The sequence below is a fragment of the Equus asinus genome, chromosome 21 (genome assembly GCF_041296235.1).
Source record: "Equus asinus isolate D_3611 breed Donkey chromosome 21, EquAss-T2T_v2, whole genome shotgun sequence".
Lineage (NCBI taxonomy): Eukaryota > Metazoa > Chordata > Mammalia > Perissodactyla > Equidae > Equus > Equus asinus.
Window position 1 is genome coordinate 35000925 of NC_091810.1, and position 6155 is coordinate 35007079.

Below are 6155 nucleotides of genomic sequence, written 5' to 3' on the forward strand. Positions count from 1 at the left end.
GACTTCCAATTCATAAATGTAGAAGAAATGATAAAAATAGAAAAACACCATTGGCAAACAGTAATAGTGGATGCTAAAATTAGTGGGTAAATGGATGATGAGTAACAAGATATTTGCGTGGTCTCAAAATATTTCCCACCAAGATATTTATTAATCAAAAAGGGGAAAATAATAACTTTACAGTTAAGAAATTTGGCAGACAGCACTTTCATCATATGATTAAGACTAATATCACTAATAATGAGACATTATCATGTATCCACAGACAAAAAGCACTAAGAAGAGCACAACATTTCTATGGCATTCTTGCCAAAAATGCATAACCTGAATTTAATCATGAGGAAACATCACACAAACCTACACTGAGGGACATTATACAAAATAATGGACCAGTCTCTCTTAAAATGTCATGAGACAGGAAAGATGGAGGAACTGTCCCAGATTGGGGTAGACTGGAGAGACATGACAACAGGATGCAATGTGTGAACCTGGCTTGGATCCTGGACCAGAAAAAGAACGTTAGTGGAATAATGGAGATAAGACCTGTAGCATAGTTAATAGTATTGTATCGATGTTAATTTCCGGGTTTTGATAATTGTCCTGAGATTAGGAAATATGTTAATGCTTGGGAAAGGCAGGTGAAGGGTAGGCAGGAATTTTTTGTCCTACTTTTGCAATTTTTTTGTAAGCTGAAATTATTTCAAAAGGAAAAGGAAAAAAAAAATAAGTAAAAGAATATTGGCTACTTGGGGGAGGTACCAACCAAGCAGGGTGTGAGGAAACCTGGGGTACTGGAAATATTCTCTGTGTTGATCTGAGTTGGGGGTACACGGGTGCATACATATGTACATTTCACTGAGCAGTATGTTTAACATATGTGCACTCTGCGGTAGGTATGATATTCCTCAATTTTAAAAAAAGTATTAAAAAAAAAATCAGGGGGCTGCCCCATGGCCAAGTGGTTAAGTTCACGCACTCTGCTTCAGCAGTCCAGGGTTTTGCCGGTTCGGATCCTGGGCATGGACATGGCACCGCTCATCAAGCCATGCTGAGGCGGCATCCCACATGCCACAAGTAGAAGGACCCACAACTAAGAATATACAACTATGTACTGGGGGGCTTTGGGGAGAAAAAGGAAAAAAATAAAATCTTTAAATCTTTAAAAAAAAAAAAAACCAAATCAGCTTTGATCTAGTAAAACTGATGAGCAAGCTGAGTGATTTGCATTGGACTAGGCTCCCAGTAAAAATCCAGAAATAGGGGCTGGCCCAGTGGCACAGTGGTTAAGTGCACAGATTCTGCTTCCGCAGCTGAGGTTCGTGGGTTCGGATCCCAGGTGTGGACATAGCACTGCTAAGCAAGCCATGCTGTGGCAGGTATCCCACATATAAAGTAGAGGAAGATGGGCATGGATGTTAGCTCAGGGCCAGTCTTCCTCAAAAAAAAAAAAAAATCCAGAAATATACTATTTATCATCATGGTGCTTGCAATGAATATAGCAAGTCCCCAGGAGACACAACAGATGTCAAATGCACAGCCCACTTCAGCATTTCAAGGGTGCTTATAATTGACACTATGTGAGATGATTTTTTTAATATAATATCATTTTTTTAACTTATGCTTTTCTTTGGGGTTTTTTTTGCTGAGGATGATTGGCCCTGAGCTAACATCTGTTGCCAATCTTCTTCTTTTTCTTTCCTCTCCAAAGCCCCAGTACATAGCTGTATATCCTAGTCGTACGTCCGTCTAATTCTTCTAGTTCTTCTATGTGGGATGCCACCTCAGCATGGCTTGATGAGCGGTGCTGGGTCCACGCCTAGGATCTGAACTAGCAAACCCTGGGCTGCCAAAGCAGAGCGTGTGAACCTAACCACTACGCCACCAGGATGGCCCCATAAGGTGACTTTTTATTTCACAGATACTTCATGACAGACTAGTGAAGGCGGATTTTAGTGCTCATCTCCCCCTTTTTTTAAAGACAAAGAAACCAAGTCTCAGAGAAGTGAGAAAACATCGGCTACTCAGGCAGAAACTAGCAAAGCCAGCATGTCAAAGCCAGATGTGTCTGACTTCTAAGTTCTGGATGTTTCCTGCTCTCCCACACTGCCTCAAACAGGAAGATTTTGACTTGTATTTTTAAAAAAATGAATTTCAATTCATTTTATAGTTATAGTTGTTAAAATCTGTATTATGGTCATGATTTTTAGCTGCACGCTGTCAAAAAAAAAAGCCTAATCAAAGAAAAGTTTGGACACTTCTCCCTCTATAAAGAAATGTGACTTCAGGGGCCGGCCCCATGGCTGAGTGGTTGGATTCGCACACTCTGCTCCGGTGGCCCAGGGTTTCACCGGTTTGGATCCTGGGTGAGGACCCAGCACCACTCATCAGGCAGGCCATGCTGAGGCGGCGTCCCACATACCACAACTAGAAGGACCCACAACTAAAATATACAACTATGTACTGGGGGTCTTTGGGGAAAAGAAGGAAAAATAAAATCTTTTAAAAAATTTTTTTAAAAAAATTAGAAATGTTGGGGAAATGTCTTCAAGTTTAGCTTTTTATCAGCTTGATTTATTTTTCTCCTTTTGCTAACTTTTGGGCTCCACTTCATTAACTTTCCCTTTCATTTAAGTTGAATGCCTATCACTAATCATAATAAGATAATAGGGTGAGTTCAGACAGAGGCATTGTCGAGTCAATGGACAATGACTAAGTAATTCCTTCGCAAAGTGCTGCTTTGTATCTCTTGCCACACAAATTAGAGACTGCTCTATTGCACCTCATCATCTCTCGCTCCAATTAGTCCAGGAATCCTGAAATCATCTCAATCTATCCACATAGTTTAGCACTCTCCTCTGTAGACGATACAATCTGGTGTTGAAAACGACAGACCTTAAAATCTGATACACCTGGGTCAAGTCTATTGTTTTCAGTGGTATGAGCTTGGGCATGTTATTTAACTTCCCTAAGTTCAGTTTCCTTATCATTAAATGAGATGGCTATGACTGACACTACTACCACCACCTGCTGCCATTCTTCAGCATATAATCATTGCTAACAAATATTACTTCCTGGCACTAATCCAAGCTGACTGATATTCTGGTCACTGTTCAAGTGTTCACTCCAGGTATTTGTACCGAGGACCTATGATCTATAAAGCACTCTGAGGGGTACAAAGATTAATCCTTTCAATTTGTCAAAGTGAAATAATTTGACTCTGGAATTCATTCCAGAGATATTTAATGTGCATCTACCTCGTGCCAGCCATTGCATCAGGTATGGTGGGACACGGTGGCAAGTAAGACAAAGTTCCCAAACTCCTGAAGCTTATGTCCTGTTGGGAGGAAACAGACAAGAAACACGTAAACACAGACACAAGATGACTAGAGCTAGTGGAGAAGGTGAAGCAGGCTTACATGATGGAGAGCCCCGAGGGAGCCACCAGTCGATTTTTGCAAAGGCTCCTGCTCTAGTCCTTTCTGCCCCACCCCCCTCCGCATTGCTTAACTGCTGACAGAGACAGAGCAGCCACATTGGACAATGACATGGAAGTGGGAAACACAAGATGGAAGGGCCTCGATCCTAGGCGACGTGCTGCACCAGCTTCTCTTGTCCAAGCCAAAGCTATTTTGCGTTTTGGTACTCGCACCTAAACTTAATAGTAACCAAAACAATTACTTATTCTCTTCTGAGTACTTTTCTGCTTCCAACCTTACCAACAGTGGAAGTCTGGAAGAAATCTTGAATTTGATTCATAAAAGTAGAGAGAATGCCAGAGACTACTGACTAGTAATAATTTTGACCTATTTTGTATACTTATTAGTACTTTCTGAGTACTAATTTATGAAGCTTCATTCATACTCATTTATGAACATCACTGTAACTTTATGGATTATCTACCTCAAGCCTCATTTGAAAGACAAGCACAATCCCAGTAGTTAAGCAGCTTCTTAAATGAGTGTAAGCCAAAACTGAAATCCAGGCGTGAGCGAGCCTCAAGCCCAAACTTGCACCCCTTCCCCCACACCATCTCTTCGGTCAGCAGGAAAGTAGAGAAAGTAAACGGAAAAGACAGAGGCACATGACAGGGATGGAGGCAGTACTAAATAAATGGCTTATGAATAAAAGGACCCAAAAGCAAAAAGAATGATGAAAATAAAGAATTGGTGGAAGACCCTCCTCCATGGTCCTCTCAGTAGTGTCTAGTTCTAACTTTGTGGCAGGAGGCAATTATGTTTGCAAATTCTTATGACTTGAGGGTACTGCCCAGAGCAGGATTCCCCACCTAGGGAAGAATACGCTCCTGCTTTGCTCTATGGCAAGCTTAGATGCGGCTCTCACGTCAAGTCCTGCCCAATGCTCACTTATTTTTTTTTTTGAGGAAGATTAGCCCTGAGCTAACTACTGCCAATCCTCCTCTTTTTGCTGAGGAAGACTGGCCCTGAGCTAACATCCATGCCCATCTTCCTCTACTTTATACGTGGGATACCTGCCACAGCATGGCGTTTGCCAAGCAGTGCCATGTCCACACCCGGGATCCGAACTGGCGAACCCCTGGCTGCCGAGAAGCGGAACGTGCGAACTTAATCGCTGTGCCACCGGGCCGGCCCCTCAGTCTTTTTAAAATGAAGTTTTATTGGCACAAGGCCCTGGCTGTTCATTTATGTGTCATCTATGGCTGCTTTTGCTCTACAATGACAGAGCTGAGCAGGTGTGATAGAGACCTTAAAAACCTTAAATATTTACTATCTGGTCTGGCCCTTTACAGAAAAGTTTGCCACCCTCTGCTCTATGGTGTGGCTACAGTTCAAGGATCTTCCTGCCTGTGTTACCCCAGCTCTCCTAGGACATCAAGCCGAAGCATTGGGAATAACAGTAAAAATCTGTTTCCAGGATTTTTTCCACTTCTCAACATTCAGGGGAGATGCTAGACCTCTGTATCCTAATGAAAACTTTCATTAAACGCTCAGCAAAACCAAACCCGTTCAGACTTCCCTCCTGTGTGAGTCATCAGTCTGTATATCAGGAGACGTCTCTTGAATCTTCTTAGCCCACAGCCTTGCCCACACCTGCTATCTTGCTTAAAAACATGATTGTAGCTTTAATGAAGTTGAAATCCACTGGATTCATATTTTATAGAGTCAAAACAAACTAAAGTGAAAGAAAATGGGGAAACTTCCTGTAAGGTAGATGGCTTTTAGAATGGAATTGGTAAATAGAATGAAAAAAGGCATCTTGGCTATATTTTTGAACTGGCAGAAAATTGCAGTGATTACATTATTCAGCAAAGAATATACTGTTCTCATGCACTTATTCTCTTGGGGGAGAACCTGGGGTTTTAATCATTTGGTAAGGCGCTTTCATCGAATCTTGCAAATTTGTCAAATGCCATAAATGAACCACAGTTTTATCTCTATTTTTTTCTTTTGGGGGCCAGCTCTATTTTTCATCTGCAACACGAGCAACTTTAAACAGAGAGGACATCTGGAAAGGGAAACCACCCTTTCCAAGAAGGCCTGAGCTTCCAGGTGCTGGCCCACACTGTCTGAAAAAGAACTAAGCGAGGGATTTCAGACACTGCCCATAACCCAGGTTTCCCCAAAGCCTCCTTTAAGACAGCAGGGGAAGAAGGGACTGTGATATTAAACACTTTTCTCGGCTCCTAATAGGAAGCCACGCTTGGTAAAGTTTGGTTTCTGTGCTTGGTTCACAGTGGCCACACACACTCTTTGATGCCTGACTCAGTGTGATGCTTTTCCTGTATAATTTCAGCCACTTGTCATTTCTGTTTCCTCTTGGCTTCAGTTGCATGGTGGCAAGGCTTTCCTGGGGGGGAGGTACAATCAATCTCCCTGTGGATTATTCACTGGGTAGATTATGCATGGCATGTTTCTAATCCCAGCTGGGCTTCCACATGCCACCCAGCACGATCTCAGCAAAACTCTCCTCTGTGCGTGGGAAATGAAAGCCAGTTTGAATTAGTTAACTCTGGTCTCTACCTAAGAAAAAATAGTAATACTGGTTGATTAAAAGAAAAGACTTTAGGGGGCTGGCCCCGTGGCCGAGTGGTTAAGTTCATGCGCTCTGCTGCAGGCGGCCCAGTGTTTCGTTAGTTCGAATCCTGGGCGCGGACATGGCACTGCTCATCAGACCAC